Raw genomic sequence first — 18,464 nt, forward strand, 5'->3', positions numbered from 1 at the left:
ATAGGAAGAGATTTTGCTTATAGTAAAATGCTGAATGACAGCTGGTAAATGTGGAAGGAAGGCTGGAGTTGGAAAACAATCATTTTGCAACAATCCTGGTAAAGCTTTCATCAGGCAAAATTATCATGGATGGTAAGTCTAGGGGGAAATTTTGAAAGGGAACAGAAAATTTTCATTAATGTTTCTCTTCACAGACTGTTTACTAGTTTTTTGGAGGAAAAAAAAATAATAACAGTAATCATAAAATGGAGAAATCTGAAGACATTGGATATGTGAGTGAAATTAAAAATTACCAATGCAAGACAGATGGACACTGCATTCCTCCAGATGTGCTGCTGAAAGATGAAAGCAATGCTATTTCAGTCAAAAAGAGGGAAGGTTATTTTTTCATTAGCCAAAATAATCTGCAGTGGAATATATTTTATTTTTATGAAATATCAATGCCATAAAAGATAAAAACCTGTGGAAATTATTCCAATAAGTAGGCTAAAGAGATATGACAATGACATGGAATAACTAACTCTAGGCTAGATCCTGTACTTGGGCAGTAGCAGCGAGGGGTGGGGAGATATAAAGACATTATGAATCAACAGACAAATGTGGAATATGAACAGTAGATTAGATAAATTTATGGTAGCATATAAATGTATGAAGATAATAACTGTGGTATAGTAATAAAATAATATATTCTTACATTTAGGAACTATGCAATGACATATTTAGGATTAAAGGGCCATCAATGATACATGTAAACCACTCTCTAATGTTTCAGAGAAAAAATTAGAGGGTTTCTGTGTGTGTATGTGTGTGTGACAAAGAGAGAAAGCAAGTGGAATAAAAAGTTGGCAATAAGTGAACATGGGTACATGGTATGCTTAGCACTATTGTTACTGTTAGAACTTTAATAAATTTTGAAATCATTTCCAAATTAAAAACTAAAAAACTTAAAAAGCATCAACCATTTGGCAACATAGAAGCTATTGATGATCCTGTCATGGTAATTTTTGAAGGTGTGACAGGATGAAAACAGACTGAAGTATGCTTTGAAAATACAAAAACTGAAAGTGTCGAAACCATAAGGGTATCTTTCAAGAAGTTTTTGCTGCCCAGTAGAGGTTGAGAAACCTATATGCTGGTCAGGAAGCAACAGTTAGAACTGGACATAGAACAACAGACTGGATCCAAATAGGAAAAGGAGTACGTCAAGGCTGTATATTGTCACCCTGCTTATTTAACTTATATACAGAGTACATCATGAGAAACGCTGGGCTGGAAGAAGCACAAGCTGGAATCAAGATTGCTTGGAGAAATATCAATAACCTCAGATATGCAGATGACACCACCCTTATGGCAGAAAGTGAAAAGGAACTAAAAAGCATCTTGATGAAAGTGAAAGAGAGTGAAAAAGTTGGCTTAAAGCTCAACATTCAGAAAACGAAGATCATGGCATCTGGTCCCATCACTTCATGGCAAATAGATGGGGAAACAGTGTCAGACTTTATTTTTTGGGGGCTCCAAAATCACTACAGATGGTGATTGCAGTCATGAAATTAAAAGATGCTTACTTCTTGGAAGGAAAGTTATGACCGATCTAGATAGCATATTAAAAAGCAGAGATATTACTTTGCCAACAAAGGTCCGTCTAGTCAAGGCTATGGTTTTTCCAGTGGTCAGTTATGGATGTTAGAGTTGGACTGTGAAGAAAGTCGAGCGCCAAAGAACTGATGCTTTTGAACCGTGGTGTTGGAGAAGACTCTCGAGATTCCCTTGGACTTCAAGGAGGTCCAACCAGTCCATCCTAAGCAGATGAGCCCTGGGTGTTCATTAGAAGGACTGATGCTAAAGCTGAAACGCCAATACTTTGGCTACCTGATGCCAAGAGCTGACTCATTGGAAAAGACCCTGATTGTGGGAGGGATTGGGGGCAGGAGGAGAAGGGGATGACAGAGGATGAGATGGCTGCATGGCATCACTGACTCGATGGACGTGAGTCTGAGTGAACTCCGGGAGTTGGTGATGGACAGGGAGGCCTGGCGTGCTGTGATTCATGGGGTCGCAAAGAGTCGGACAAGACTGAGCCACTGAACTGAACTGAACTGAGAGCATAAAAAGGATTTCCTGGTAGCTCAGTCAGTAAAGAATCCATCTGCAATGCAGGAAACCCAGGTCAATGCATGGATCCAGAAGATCCCCTGGAGAAGGGAATGGCAACCGACTCCAGTATTCTTGTCAGGGAAATCCCATGGACAGAGGAGCCTGGCAGGCTATGGTCCATGGTGTTGCAAGAACTGGACATGACTTAGCGACTAAACCACCATCACCAGAGCACAAAAAAGGATTTTAGCTGTTAGGTGGAAGTAGAGTTTAGAGAAGTTTTCATAAAATTGGGAATAGAAGTTGCCTGTTATAAGCAAATTATTCTTTAGAAAATTAAAAGTACTAGTAAGTGAAAGAAAGCTAGTGGAGTGATGTCCTTGAACAGGCTTGAAAGGATAGAATCTACACTGCATGTGGGGATTAGACATGACATCTATGTTTCAAAGATGGTGCTGGAAGGGAGGACAAGTGAACAGTGTGGTTACTGCTGAAGGAGGTGGACATGTTGAGGGGAGGGTGTGAAATTTCTGTACCTGCCACATGTAAGCTACTTCATTAAGTGCCAAAGATGGAAAGATGAACATGATATTATCCCCGCCCTTGAGCAGTCTGTGGTCTAGGGGAGGAGACCAAAAAGAAAAAAAAAAAAGGCATTTCAATTCGTAAAGTGCTGTACTCTGAGTCAGGAAATGCTTCTAAAAGAAAAATTATCTCAACTGAGATCTGGAGACTATAGAGGCATTGATCAGTTTAAAACAGTGGAACCAAAGCTCTTGGCAGAAGCCTAGAAAGGGGACTGTATATGATGGGGCCCTGCATGTATCTCGGTAGGGTAAGAATATGGTCTTTCAGGTGCTTTGAGCATAGCATGAAATGAGACAAGAGACAAGAGAGATTAGGTAATAAATGTTCTTCTGTGCCATGTTAAGGAGTTTGATCAGCATCGTCAAGACAATGGTTGGCCTATAAAATACTGGTAAGTAAACAGCATGATCATTTGCTTATTGGAAGCCTACCCTCGCTGCTATTTTGTGTGTCATAATAAAAACAGCTAAAAATTGTGTGCTGAGTGCTAAGCCATGTACAAAGCTCCTTATATATGATATCATTGATCTTACAATAGTGCTGTGAACTAGATGCTGTTGCTATTTGCATTTTATAGAAAGGTTAGCAAAAGAACAGGTAATTTACTGATGACCTAAAGTTTACACAATACATTAGGTATTAGGGATAGAGTAGTGAGCAATGCAGAGTAAGTCCTGCCTTTCAGGTGAAAAAAGTGGGTGAGTAATAAGCAACTAAACTTTGGAAACTGTTCCCTTGCTATGAACAAGGTGAAACAGGGATATTTTTAGAGTATGAATGAGAGTGGAAGTGGAAGCTTTTTCAGTTCAGGTCATTAAAATAGGTAATGCTGAGTTGAAATTTAAATTGTAATCTGACTGATTCAAACCCTTTTTTTTTTTATCCATTCACACGCCTCTGTTGAGTGCCTACTGTATGTATGCTAGATGCCCTTGTAGATGTTAGAGACACAACAGTAAACAAACATAAAAATTCCTGTTCTATCAAGTTTTATTTATTTAGGGAAATAGGGTAAAAAGAAAGAGGAACCATTCTAAATAGGGAAGAAACTAAAGCTCAGAGAGATTAATGAAGGACAGAATGATAGTAAGAGGTCAAATTTTTAAGGTGCTGATGGGGTTAAAGAATAGACTCAGGGCAAGAAATTAGTAATGAAGTTAAGGGCATGTGCAAATAACAGGTTTGGTTAGAAAAAGGAATGTCAGAATATCAGATTTCAAATGTAAACCAGACAAGATCTAGGGAATCACTTTGGATATGAAACTGGATGTACGTGATATGATCAGAGATAAAGGTGAAACAGAACTGGGACATCACAGTGTTTGGCTGTTTGAAAGCATACAGTATAAAAAATAAAAGGCGATAGCTGGGTTGGGGTGGGGACTAAGACCAACTGCAAAAGCCTTGAACAAATGAAATGTTCATGACAGTAATAAAGAGAGAACCGATGATGGCAATAATTCTCAAAGGACCTGGGATTACTCCAGAAACGCAGGAGAGTCTTAGAAGTCACATTAAAGAGTGATGTCCTTAATGACAGCCAGATTTCAGATCAGTCATGGATATGGTAACCATTCCATTTATCATACAAATTAGGAGGCTTTCTTGAGTGACAAGGAGAATTATTATTAGTATGCTGAGATACCAGGCATAAACTGGAATTTGTGCACCCTAATCACAGAGTGGAGGAACATCTAGTCATTTTTTTTTAGGAACTGAAGATTTTTTTACCTATGAACGTTTTGAAATAGTAAATAGGAAACATCTATATTTTATTACAGACATTTTGTAAATGTCTGTGTCAGTAAGGAAAGAAATAAAACTTTGTCCAAGTTGGCATCTTGCAAAGAAGTCAAAGATATGCTAGAGCCTCTATGAGTAAGATATGCAGATATATACAATATAGATTCATAATTTAAAAAAAATCCCTCATAACTACCAATATAACATAAGCAAAATAGCATGTTTAGAACTTTGTATATATTGGATGACTTAAGAACATGAAACCAAGGAAATATAAACATTTAAGATATCACATGAGTAGGTAATACAGCAAGATAGAGGTCTGTAAGTTACATATTTTGAATTTTTTTTTGGTTGAAAAGAGAACACTGGGTCTAGTCATATCCACCCATGTTAACAGGATATTAATTATTTTACTTAGATTTATTTTTAGTAATAGTAATAAGGAAATGCCCATGATTTCACTCTTTGCTTAATTCTCTTAAATTCCATCTTTAAATGAAAAGAAAAAAGAAGTTTGAAGCAAAGGTACAGACTCTCCAAATTTCGTGGCATTGCTGATGTATCCGACAACCAGGATTAATGAGAAAATGTTTGCAGCCACCAGAAACTACATGCTATTCCGTGATATGTTAAGCTTCACATCCCATTTGAGGCCATTTAAATGGTAACAGAGTGAAGCTGAGTCGATAGGCTGTTAAAAATTCTTCATTAACTCTTCACTTTTTAGGAATGGCTTCTTTCATTGGCTATTTCAGAGCTTATTTCTTCAGCGTATTAGATTTTCTATCACACTACTTAGGCTGGGAACTGATTGGGAACAAAGGAAAAAAAAAAAAAGAAATACAACCCCCAAGGAGAAAAGGAGAAAAGGACTGTAATCTATCTTCCTCAGGCACAATTTCTGGAGGAAGGTCAAAATTTTTCATTTGTTTTCTTGCTCCCTTTTTCTTTAAAACTTCAATATTACTCCTCCCAGAACCACCATCTACAAACAATTGTTCTCCTTTTTCTGTAATTTAACACTTACCATTCATATATATAAATATGTATATATTTACTATGATTATTGTTTTTTTCTGTTTTTTAATATCTGTTTTTATTTTCTACTAGATTTTAAGTTTCTTGGGATCAAGGGTCTGTTTATTAATGTAGCCAAGTATCTAGGACAATATGTGTTGAATGAATAGATCTTTCTTAAAACAAATCACACCATTGCATTTATGAGTCAAGTAAGATCCTCATTGTCCACAAACTGACAGATCAATGAATATTAGAAAAGTGACTACAGTCAGATGAATTAAAGGCTTCATAGGATATAACCTATCTTTTCTTTAAAGGGATGTATAAAAATATCAGATGTTCCCTGTGGCTATAGGTTTTCCCTACATGTGGCATGGGTGAATGGGAGAAAATAAAATCCTATTCTGATAGCTAGGACCACAAAAATAGGATTTATTAAAAAATAATTTAAAATCCTTCTATGACCCAACAATGCCAAGAAAATTCTAACAAAAGAATTCAAGTGTAACTAAATAATATGGACAATGATTCTTTCATCAGCAAGCATTTTTTGTGTATGTATCTAATATAAATCCAGAATAGAGCTAAAACTGAGCAAACAATGTGGGCAGTATTGGTTTCTGTGCTCTAAGGACTTAGAATTTGGGGCAGGCATCATGAATTCCTAGACAATGAGTGTTGAATAATGAGGAAAGATGGAAATGACTGAGGTTTTGGATTAACTGGACACAGTTAATAAGGATACTACTAGTTTAATGATAGTGATAGAAAAAGGTCAAGTTTGAAGGAAAATAAAGTGTGATCAATTTGGGGAAGGATAAGATTAAAATGGCCCCATTGCTGCTGCTGCTGCTGCTGCTGCTAAGTCGCTTCAGTCGTGTCCGACTCTGTGCGACCCCAGAGAGGGCAGCCCACTAGGCTCCTCTGTCCCTGGGATTCTCCAGGCAAGAACACTGGAGTGGGTTGCCATTTCCTTCTCCAATGCATGAAAGTGAAAAGTGAAAGTGAAGTCACTCAATTGTGTCTGACTCTTAGCGATCCCATGAACTGCAGCCTACCAGGCTCCTCCGTCCATGGGATTTTCCAGGCAAGAGTACTGGAGTGGGGTGCCATTGACTTCTCTGATACTTCATCACAAATAGAAGGGAAAAAGGTGGAAATGACAGATTTCCTCTTCTTGGGCTCTAAAATCACTGCAGATGGTAACTGCAGCCATGAAATCAGAAGATGGTTGCTTCTTGGCAGAAAAGCTATGACAACCCTAGACAGCGTGTTGAAAGGCATAGACCTCTGCCAACAAAGGTCCGTATAGGCAAAGCTATAACACTGGTCTTCCCAGTGTTTCACATACGGTTGTGAGAGCTGTACTGTAAAGAGGGCAGAACGTCAAAGAATTGATGCCTTCAAACTGAAGTGCTGGGGAAGACTCCTGAGAGTCCCTTGGAGAGCAAAGAGATAAAGCCAGTCAGTCTTAAGGGAAATCAACCCTAAGTATTCATTGGAAGGACTGATACTGAAGCTAAAGCTCCAGTATTATGGTCATATGATTCAAACAGATGACTCATTGGAAAAGTCCCTGATGCTGGGAAAGATTGAGGGCAGAAGGAGAAGAGGGTGTCAGAGGATGAGATGGCTGGATGGCATCACTGATGCAGTGGACATGAACTTGGGCAAACTTTGGGAAATGCAGAGAGACAGGGAGGCCTGGCGTGCTGCAGTCCATGGGGTTGCAAAAAGCTGGACACAACTGGGCGACTAAACAGAACAGAAGGGTGAAATGCATATAGGTAAAGGAACCTCGTAGATGAAAATACACTTTGATATTACACTAGTTAATAGACAGTTCATACCACAGCTGTGAATACAATTGCTCTAGGAATTTGTACCCAGGTTTCAAAACCAAGAGAAAAGAAAACAGATTGCTCTAGGAGAAGGCATAAAGCAAAAAAAAAAAAAAAAAAAAAATGTTACAAGGGTTAAAGGAGAAGGGTTTATGAAAGAGAAAATCTAAACATTACTTAAAGATAAGATTATAATCAGATTTAATAGAGAAAGGAGTAATTAATAGCATTAGACTATGGGATGAAATAAAACAATTAAAAATATGTTGGAGGTTGGTCACTTTCTAATGACTTATATAGCAGCCTTTCCACCATGTGAACTAGAAAAGGAGACTGGACATTTCTAATGATAAATCTGATATGAGAGTTCAGTGGCCACGTGACTCCATAAAACAGGCTTATCCATTCTTTTTACTGATAAATATCTCAACTTATTTATATTCTTTGCTCTGCCATAATCTAAACACTTAGGGAAATGGGTGTCTTGAAGAGTTAATACACTTCCTTAAGCACCTGAGTGATAAACTCACTGGGGAAAACAAGATACCATATGTCTATTTGGGAAATTTATAATGCACATAATTACACACATTACATTGTCACATATGAGTTACTTCTCAATAACAAGTCTAATATTAGGTCTCCCATAATTCAGTATTATCTAAAGAGGAAAACTAGACAAAATTATTATGAAAAATCAACTTTCAAGTCCTACTCCAAAGGTAACATAATAGAGTGAAGAGCAATGAATTTTTGACACAAAGAATCAAGGAGAATTTATAAGTAATAAAGCACATATTTTAATTGCAAGCAGAACTGCATTTTATTTTGGGAACAAGGGTAAAATTTTCTAATCATACTCTTGCACCCTCCCTTTTTTTCCTGTAATTTCACAGTTTGCTTTTCTTGAATGTCATGATATTTAAAGTTAATTTTCTAAATTTCCATGAACATAAATGAAATTAAGCAGATTATCCAGATATTTTTTTTCTTTGTCACCTTTTCAAATTTGAATTCATGTATATTAGGTGAAAGATGTTGTAGACAAAGATTGTTAGTGGGGCTCATGGGGCCTTTTTTTCTGGTTTTGAATTCCTGGCAAACAGATTGCTGCAGTTCTGACAGTAAAAATAGCAGATGGGATTAATTAACTGGGTGACAACTCTTCAGACCTACCTAAATTAATATTTTTCTCCAAACAATGTATTCTGATTATCATAAAAGTGACGTTTATAGAAATAGATTTTGGTCCCAGTGATTTTCAAAATGTATCTGGAGCTATTTTTTCCCCCTTATAAGAGCTGGCTTAGTCTGTTATTTGCATGTTAATCTCTCTAATCATTTTCTTGAAGAAAGCAATCACATCCAAGGAAATACATCTTGTTTGTGATGCTACAGTTTGTCCTGACCTCGGACATTCCTTCCTCTGCAAGAGTAAAAGGTGCAGAAGATTAATTTATTCACAGAAATTCTTCTCAAACTCAAACCTCCAAGGAGCAATTAATTATCTTCTGTATGAAAACTGCAAATCAACACATCAAAATAACATTTTCACCAGGGCTGTTCAAATTATATAGGGTCTTAGGGTAAAAGATCATTTTGTTAAAAAAAAAGTGCCATAGTTTATCAAATTCAGTATACCACGAAGTGATGGAAAAACCACAACTTCATAGATTTTGAAATATCTATATATATACATATATATAAAATTTTTCTCTGCCTCTGTCCCTCTTTATATATATTCATATCAGTATAGATGTGTGTACACATACAGAGGGTTGTAAAGGAAAATCTCATATTTCATAGTGAATATGTATATACACATATATATCCTATGAAAGAGTATTTTCTATGAGATTATATATTATATATTATATACATGTATATACACATATAGATAGTCTATGAAATATGGAGCTTTTCTTTTTAGAACAATTTGCAAGAGCCAAGTTCAAATAATGCCTTACATAAGATTTCAAAGACCAGTAAAACACTTTTGTTACTAAGAGGCATAACTTTTACTTTGGGGCCATTTTATGTCTGACAATGAGAAAACTGTAGATAAGGATCTCAGTTTGGGGGCTTCCTTAAGAATTGATTTACATGCTCTGTCATTGGCATTATTAACTCTATTTACATTGAGAGGCTGTAACATGAAACATATTAGGAATCTGTTACTTAATTTATTGTGTTAGTACTATTGAGAACTGTCTTCTTTTCTGACTCTACTGCAGCACCCTAGCCTTGAAGCCTACTTGGAAAAATTTTCTTTAAATCCAAGGAAGACCTTTATTCAGCCCAAAATATCACTTAAGAGATTGATTAGGTTTCCCTTGATGCTTTGATGGCCAAAGCATAGTACCATATTTATTGCTAATTTTTATTATATTTAGAAACTTCAGGTTATCTGCAATCTAATGTTACTGCTGGTATTGAGACCTTATTCTAGTTTAATACACTGTTCAATAATTCTTTTATAAAATTATATAACATATATACTTAGATACATACACTACATTTATAAACACACATATATACTTTTATCAAATTCAATTTATGATTGTTTTGATCTGTGGGTAATTATACATAGAATTGGTCTGGTACAACAAAAGAAAGAACAAGAAAACAGAATGCTGGATTTCCAAGCAACCCATTTTAACAGGAGATTCCTTGCCATTTACAAATTGTAAGTTAAAAGAAAAAAAAATTTTTTTTTTAATTTTTCCTTTTCCCTCTCTATCCTACTTCTTTTCCTTCCTCCTTCCATCCCTCCCTTACTTCTCTCCTTTTCTTAATTTTTATTTTTGCAGATGGCCCTGAAGTGAAAATATTCTTTCCTCATGTGAGACATCCTCCCCTCAAATTCAGGTGTAAATGTAGATTTACAGCTATAGCTAGTTTTGGATAAACAAACAAATGCAGAATTCACAGTAATGGAACTAGCCAGATACAGAGAAGGACCATAAATAAGGAAAGAAGGAAGCTTTTTCCCCCTTTAATCTAATCTGCAACAAAATGTCTAGAAGAGCTTTCCTAAAATGTTTTATACAAGAGAGACAGTTTATTAAGGATTGTGTTTCAGAATAAGCTAATTTGTACTATGTTCTTACTTCAGAAATCTCTATTAACTCATTCAAACCCCAAGGGCATTATTTAGCAAATGCTTGCTTTAGTCAACCAGCAAAGAATGCAAAGGAACTTTAGATATAGCACAGAAAAAATGTTACAGAATACATATTCTAACTTCAGTCCAATATTTCTATTTCTCTTCTGCTTAATGTTTTATCAAGTTTTCTTTGTTTTAAAATATTACTATTTCTTTCGATTATTTTTGAGGAGATCCTTTAATAAGGGGTAAGATAGTGAAAGTGAAATAAGAAAGAACATATTAAGAAGAATATTGAGCACAAACGCTTTCTGGGTCAATTTCCTGAGCTTCTCTGGGTATCAGGTTTTATTTTGACGAGACAGTTTCCACCATCCTCCATTGCAGACATTACTTATTCTAAGCTATGTTAAAATTCACGATTAGTGCTTCAATAATTGCATTAAAGATTCTATGGTCTAAAAAAAAAAAAAAACTAAAGCCAGCTTATTTAAAATAAAAACTTTAAGTGTTACAATAATATATGACTTTTAAACCAATGACAATAGCTCAATTGCAAGCCAAGTTTCCCAGGGTCATTATTATTCTCACAAGTTCCAACTTATCAGATACGATTTCAGCAAATCTTTAATGTTAAAAACATTACAAATATTAATACATATGACCTGAAATAACAGTATAGTTTCCATTATAACAAAATTTCTTTAAAATATTGCTTAATACAAAACTGTTACTTTTTATGTTACTTGAAAAAAATACATTTTAAAATATTAATCCCTTATATTTCCTGGCTTTAATAACAAGCAAGAAACTTACAGATTTTTCCAGGATTTATTTCTAATCTATAACTTTTCTGGAGTCTCTCTCACTCCATGACATTTGGATAATTATGCAATACTTTTAAAGTTCCACATTCCCTATTATAATTAACGAGAATCATTAGCAAGCATTGGTAATTCTCTAGGTCCATAATATTTCCAGATGTGTTAGTTGGCATTACAATTAAGGAAAGAAATCCTTTCTGTGTATGTTATGTATATATTTATATCAGTGTGGTCTCATTGATATTTATTTGATTCAGTCATTTTAATTTTTCACCATTGGATGTTCAGATTATGCATCCAGATCATATGCCCAGATTTAATCAGATAATTCACTTTCAAATGGCTCCTGTAGACCTAAATTTTTATCTGCCAGGCTCTATCTTCTCTTACAAATTTTTCAGAAATGATTTTTTTCCCACTTCCATTTACTTAGTTCATATGGAGTGGCTGTGTTTTTCAGTGGGACACTAAGAAACTTGACCTTGTTTACTTTTTATAAATGGCCACATGACTCAAACTAGTGAAATTAAAGTCATCTCTGCATATGCCACAGGCTAATTTGTCAATGGATGTGCATCTAACCCTGCTCGGGATTTGGAAATAAGATTAAATGATAATTACAATTTGGTAAATCCTTTACACGGAAGATAAATTCATTTTTAAGTTATAAGTGACAACTACTTGAGCACCTCTTCATGGATCACAGCCTTGTTATGGCAAAGGGGCTTGCCTAACTCAATGACATTATAAGCCATGCCATACAGGGCCACCCAAGACAGCTGGGTCATAGTGAAGAGTTCTGACAAAATGTTTTCCACTGGAATGCAAGCCATGCCAGTATTCTTGCTTGAGAACACCGTGAGCATTATAAAAAAGGCAAAAAGATATGACGCTGGAAGATGAGACTCTGAGGTCGAATGGTATCAACTATGCTTCTGGGGAAGAGCAGATGGCAATTATTAATAGCTCCAGAAAGAATGAAGCAGCTGGGCCAAAGTGGAAATGACGCTCAGTTGTGGATGTGTCTGGTGGTAAAGTCAAGTCTGATGCTGTAAAGAACATTATTGCATAGGAATCTGAAATGTTAGATCCATGAGTCAAAGTAAATTGGGCATGGTCAATCAGGAGATGGAATGATTGAATGTCAATATCTTAGGAATCAGTGAACTAAAATGAATGGGAATGGGTGAATTAGTTCAGATGATCATTATATCTGCTACTGTGGGCAAGTATCCCGTAGAAGAAGTAGCCCTCAAAGTCAACAAAAGGGTCTGAAATACAGTACATGGGTGAACCTGAAAAACAACAGAATGATCTTGGTTCATTTCTAAGTCAAGTTTCCACATTATAGTAATCCAAGTCTATATTCCAACCACTGATGCAAGAAGATGAAGTTGACAAGTGCTATGAAGACCTACAACAACTTCTAAAACTAACACCAAAATAGACATCCTTTTCATCATAGATAATTGGAATGCAACAGTAAGAACTCAAGAATAGCAGGCAAGTTTGGCCTTAGAGTACAAAATGAAGCAGGGAAAAGGCTAACAGTTTTGTCAAGAGAACATGCTGGTCATGCAAACACCCTTTTCCAACAGCACAATAGATGACTCTACACGTGGACATCACCGATGACCAATGCTGAAATCAAACTGTTATGTTTTTTGCAGCTGAAGATGAAGAAGCTCTATACAGTCAGCAAAAACAAGACCTGGAGCTGACTATGGCTCAGATCATGAACTCCTCATTGCAAAATTTAGGCTTAAATTGAAAAAAAAAAAAGTGCAGAAAACCACTAAGCCATTTATGTGTGACTTAAATCAAATTCTTTGTGATTATAAAGTGGAAAAAAAGTGAAAGTCAAGTCACTCAGTCATGTCCGACTCTTTGCGACCCCATGGACTGTAGTCTACCAGGCTTTTCTGTCCATGGGATTTTCCAGGCAAGAATACTGGAGTTGATTGCCATTTCCTTCTCCAGGATATCTTCCTGACCCAGGGATTAAACCCGCGTCTCCTGCTTTGTAGGCAGATGCTTTACTGTCTGAGCCACCAGGGAAGTATTATAAAGTGGAGGTGATGAATAGCAAAGGATTAGATCTGATAAAATGCCTGAAGTACTATAAATAGAGGTTTGTAACATTGTACAGGACACAGTGATCAAAATCACCCCAAAGAAAAAGATATGCAAGAAAGCAAAGTTGTTGTCAGAGGGGGCTTTACAAATAGCTGAGAAAAGAAGAGAAGTGAAAGGCAGGGGAGAAAGTGAAAGACATACTCAACTGCGAGCAAGTTCCAGAGAATATCAAGAGAGATATGAAAGCCTTCTTTTTTTTTTTTTCTTTTTAATTTTATTTTATTTTTAAACTTTACAATATTGTATTGGTTTTGCCAAATATCGAAATGAATCCACCACAGGTATACATGTGTTCCCCATCCTGAACCCTCCTCCCTCCTCCCTCCCCATACCATCCCTCTGGGTCATCCCAGTGCACCAGCCCCAAGCATCCAGTATTGTGCATCGAACCTGGACTGGTGACTTGTTCCATATATGACATTATACGTATTTCAATGCCATTCTCCCAAATCATCCCACCCTTTCCCTCTCCCACAGAGTCCAAAAGACTGTTCTATACATCAGTGTCTCTTTTGCTGTCTCGTATACAGGGTTATTGTTACCATCTTTCTAAATTCCATATATATGTGTTAGTATACTGTATTGGTATTTTTCTTTCTGGCTTACTTCACTCTGTATAATAGGCTCCAGTTTCATTCACCTCATCACCTCATTAGAACTGATTCAAATGTATTCTTTTTAATGGCTGAGTAATACTCCATTGTGTATATGTACCACAGCTTTCTTATCCATTCATCTGTTGATGGACATCTAGGTTGCTTCCATGTCCTGGCTATTATAAACAGTGCTGCGGTGAACATTGGGGTACACATGTCTCTTTCAATTCTGGTTTCCTCAGTATGTATGCCCAGCAGTGGGATTGCTGGATCATAAGGCAGTTCTATTGAAAGCCTTCTTATGAACAATTCAAAGAAATAGAGGAAAACAACAGAATGGGAAAGTCTAGAGATCTCTTCTAGAAATTTGGAGATATCAAGGGAAAACTTCTTGAAAGGATGGGTGCGATAAAGAACAGGAACAGTAAGGATCTAACACAAGCAGACAAGATTAAGAAGAGGTGGCAAGAGTACACAGAAGAACCATGCAAAAAAGGTCTTAATGACCTGGATAACCATGATGATGTGGTCACTCATTTAGAGCTGAACATCCTGGAGTGTGAAGTTAAGTAGTCCTTAGGAAGCATTACTATGAACAAACCTAATGGAGGTGATTGGCTTCCAATTGAGCTATTTCAAATCCTAAAAGATGATGCTGTGAAAGTGCTGCACTCAATAGGGCAACAAATTTGGAAAACTCAGCAGTGGCCACAGGACTGGAAAAGGTCAGTTTTCATTCCAATCCCAAAGAAGGGAAATGCCAATGTTCAAACTACCCCACAATTGTACCCACTTCACATGTTAGCAAGGTAAGGCTCAAAATCCTTCAAGCTAGGCTTCAGCAGTACATGAACAAAGAACTTCCAGATGTATAAGCTGGATTTAGAAAAGGTAGAGGAACCAGGGATCAAATTGTTAACATTGGTTTAGTTCAGTTCAGTTCAGTTCAGTCACTCAGTCCTGTCTGACTCTTTGTGAATCGCAACACACCAGGCCTCCCTGTCCATCACCAACTCCTGGAGTTCACTCAAACTCACGTCCATCGAGTCGGTGATGCTATCCAGCCATCTCATCCTCTGTCATCCCCTTCTCCTCCTGCCCCCAATCCCTCCCAGCATCAGGGTCTTTTCCAATGAGTCAACTCTTCACATGAGGTGGCCAAAGTATTGGAGTTTCAGCTTCAGCATCAGTCCTTCCAATAAACACCCAGGACTGATCTCCTTTAGGATGGACTGGTTGGATCTCCTTGCAGTCCAAGGGACTCTCAAGAGTCTTCTCCAACACCATAGTTCAAAAGCATCAATTCTTCAGCACTCAGCTTTCTTCACAGTCCAACTCACATCCATACATGACCACTGGGAAAACTGTAGCCTTGACTAGACAGACCTTTGTTGGCAAAGAATATCTCTGCTTTTCAATATACTATCTAGGTTGGTCATAACTTTCCTTCCATGGAGTAACTGTCTTTTAATTTCATGGCTGTAATCACCATCTGCAGTGATTTTGGAGCCCCAAAAAAGAAAGTCTGACACTGTTTTCACTGTTTCCCCATCTATTTCCCATGAAGTGATGGGACCAGATGCCATGATCTTCGTTTTCTGAATGTTGAGCTTTAAGCCAACTTTTCACTCTCTTCTTTCACTTTCATCAATAGGCTTTTTGGTTCCTCTTCACTTTCTGCCATAAGGGTGGTGTCATCTGCATATCTGAGGTGATTGATATTTCTCCCAGCAATCTTGATTCCAGTTTGTGCTTCCTCCAGCCCAGCGTTTCTCATGATGTACTCTGCATATAAGTTAAATAAGCAAGGTGACAATATACAGCCTTGATGTACTCCTTTTCCTATTTGGAACCAGTCTGTTGTTCCATGTCCAGTTCTAACTGTTGCTTCCTGACCTGCATATAGGTTTCTCAAGAGGCAGGTCAGGTGGTCTGTTATTCCCATCTCATGGAAAAAGTGATATTTACATTTAAATATTATTCATTGACCACACTAAATCTTTTGACTTTGTGGATCGCAACAAACTGAATAATTCTTACAGAGATGGGAGTCCAGACCACCTTACCTGTCTCCTGAGGAATCTGTGTGCAGGTCTAGAAGCAAGAGAGCCAGACATGAAGCAATGGACTGGTTTCAAATTGAGAAAGGAGTATGATAAGACCGTATATTGTGTAGCCCTGCTCATTTAACTTATGTGCAGAGTACATTCTGAAAAGTGTCAAGCTGAATGAATCACAAGCTGGAATCAGGATGCCGCGAGAAGTATCAACAACCTCAGATATGCAGATGGTACCACTGTAATGCCAGAAAGTGAAAAGGAACTAAAGAGTCTACTGATGAGGGTCAGAGGGGAGAGTTTAAAAGTTGGCTTCTAATTGAACATGAAAAAAACCTAAGATCATTGCATCTTGTCCCATTACCTTATGGCAAATAGAGGAGAAAAAGTGGAAGCAGTGACAGATTTTATTTTCATGGGCTCCAAAATCACTACAGGTGGTAACTGCAGCCATGAAATTAAAAGACACTTAATCCTTGGAAGGAAAGCTATGACAAACCTAGACAGCACATTATAAAACATCACTTTGCTGACAAAGGTCTGTATGCATTGTCAAAGCTATGGTTTTTCCAGCAGTCATGTACAGAGAAGCTTGGGCCATAAAGAAGGCTGAGTGCCAAAGAATGGATGCTTTTGAACTGTGGTGCTGACCCGTAGAGTCCTTTGGACTGCAAGGAGATCAAACGAGTCAATCCTCAAGGAAATCAAGTCCGAATGTTCATTGGAAGGACTGCTGCTGAAGCTGAAGCTGCAGTACTTGGCCACCTGATGTGAAGAGCCAAGTTGTTGGAAAAGACACTGATGCTGGAGAAGATAGAAAGCAAAAAGAAAAGAGAGCGACAGAGGATGAAATGGTTACATAGGATTACTGACTCAATGGACATGAGTTTGAGCAAACTCTGTGAGATATTGGAGGACAGAGGTGCCTGGCATGCTGCAATCCATGGGGTCACAAAGAGCTGGACACGACTTAGCAACTGAACAGCGACTTGAACACAGTTAATTTGCTTTTTGAATGTCCTATCATAGTGGATTGAAAACATTTTATATCTCATCTTTAATGTTTATTTATTTATTTTTTGCTTCTAACTAAGACATGGCTGGCAGGAAACATTCAGTCTATACTCTCTTGTCTTTACATCATTAAGATGCTTGCCTTTTCTTACAAATAGCCCTTAGGCAATATTCTTTACACTTAAAATTTCCAGTTTATCCTTTTCTACTCCTATCCCTAATATTAATAGAAATACTACTGTATACTTTTCCCTCTACCATAAAATTTCACCTGTTCTTCTTTTTTACCTGATTTAAAACAATCTTCCTTATGTCTTATGTTCTGAGAGAGGAAGAAAAAGCAAATTAGATTTGAAGTTCACTCTGAGTTAATAACTTGGGGCAGGGAAAGGGTTTATATATAGCCTTTGCTAAAGGAAAATTTGCCTCAACAGAAAGAATCAGATGGCACTGTTCCTTGATAAGATATAAAGGGCATTATGGAGTTCTGATTTACATATCTTATATGAGTATGTAAATTATAAAAGCTATATATAGGCCATTAAGAATAAAATATTCCAGTGTACCTTATCATTTAATTCCTATGTATAATCATACTATGCTGCTCAATCAATATCACCTCTTATAAAATGACAATATTTTTTCCCTTCAGTGCCTCTGCTAATCATTTTAAAGTAACTCAAAAGACAAATTCATGCTTGAATTTACTAGGAAATATGTTTTCTGTGTGTGTATACTACCTATGTATTGTTTTATATTTCCATTCTTACCTCCAAAGATGTATTTTCACTCTTACCTCCAAAGAGCAGAAAACTTTGAATCGATTTTATTGCGTAAATCTGACAATCCAATGAAATAAGCATATGAAAACATATTGGTTTTTCTTTTAATGATTTTTCTTCAACATTATCCTTATATGCATTTCCCCTAAGTTTTATGACTTTAAACAAATAATAAAAATATATAACAACTTATAACATGAGAAACATATTCTTGAGAAGAGATGAGCAAAAAAAAAAAAAATGTATCAATTATAGATTTTGCCAAAGTTGCTTTATTTCACTATGAACAGAACCTTTAATTTGCATACCCTGGTGACTTAGGTCCTGAGCATTGAGATGATATGGCACACAAATAGTAACCTATGATGTGTGTGTGTCCCTCATTATAGAAAATAATTATTGCTTTTATCCTACCTTTTACTTTTGCATGCCTCACCTGGAGTTCATTTTACCTACTTCTGTACTTTTTTGGTCAGTTCTACTTAGTTTGATTCTACTTAGATTGATTCTTACTTGGAAACTATAGAAATCACACCACTGATTCTATAATCTTAAATGTCAAAAGAAGTCCTTGAGACATTTATAAACATGGTTTTACTTGATCTCCATCATCAAATATATTTTTAATTGTTTTGGGATAGAGCCAAGGCATCTGCCTTT

Source organism: Bos indicus x Bos taurus, chromosome 7, assembly GCF_003369695.1.
Source record: "Bos indicus x Bos taurus breed Angus x Brahman F1 hybrid chromosome 7, Bos_hybrid_MaternalHap_v2.0, whole genome shotgun sequence".
Taxonomy (NCBI): domain Eukaryota; kingdom Metazoa; phylum Chordata; class Mammalia; order Artiodactyla; family Bovidae; genus Bos; species Bos indicus x Bos taurus.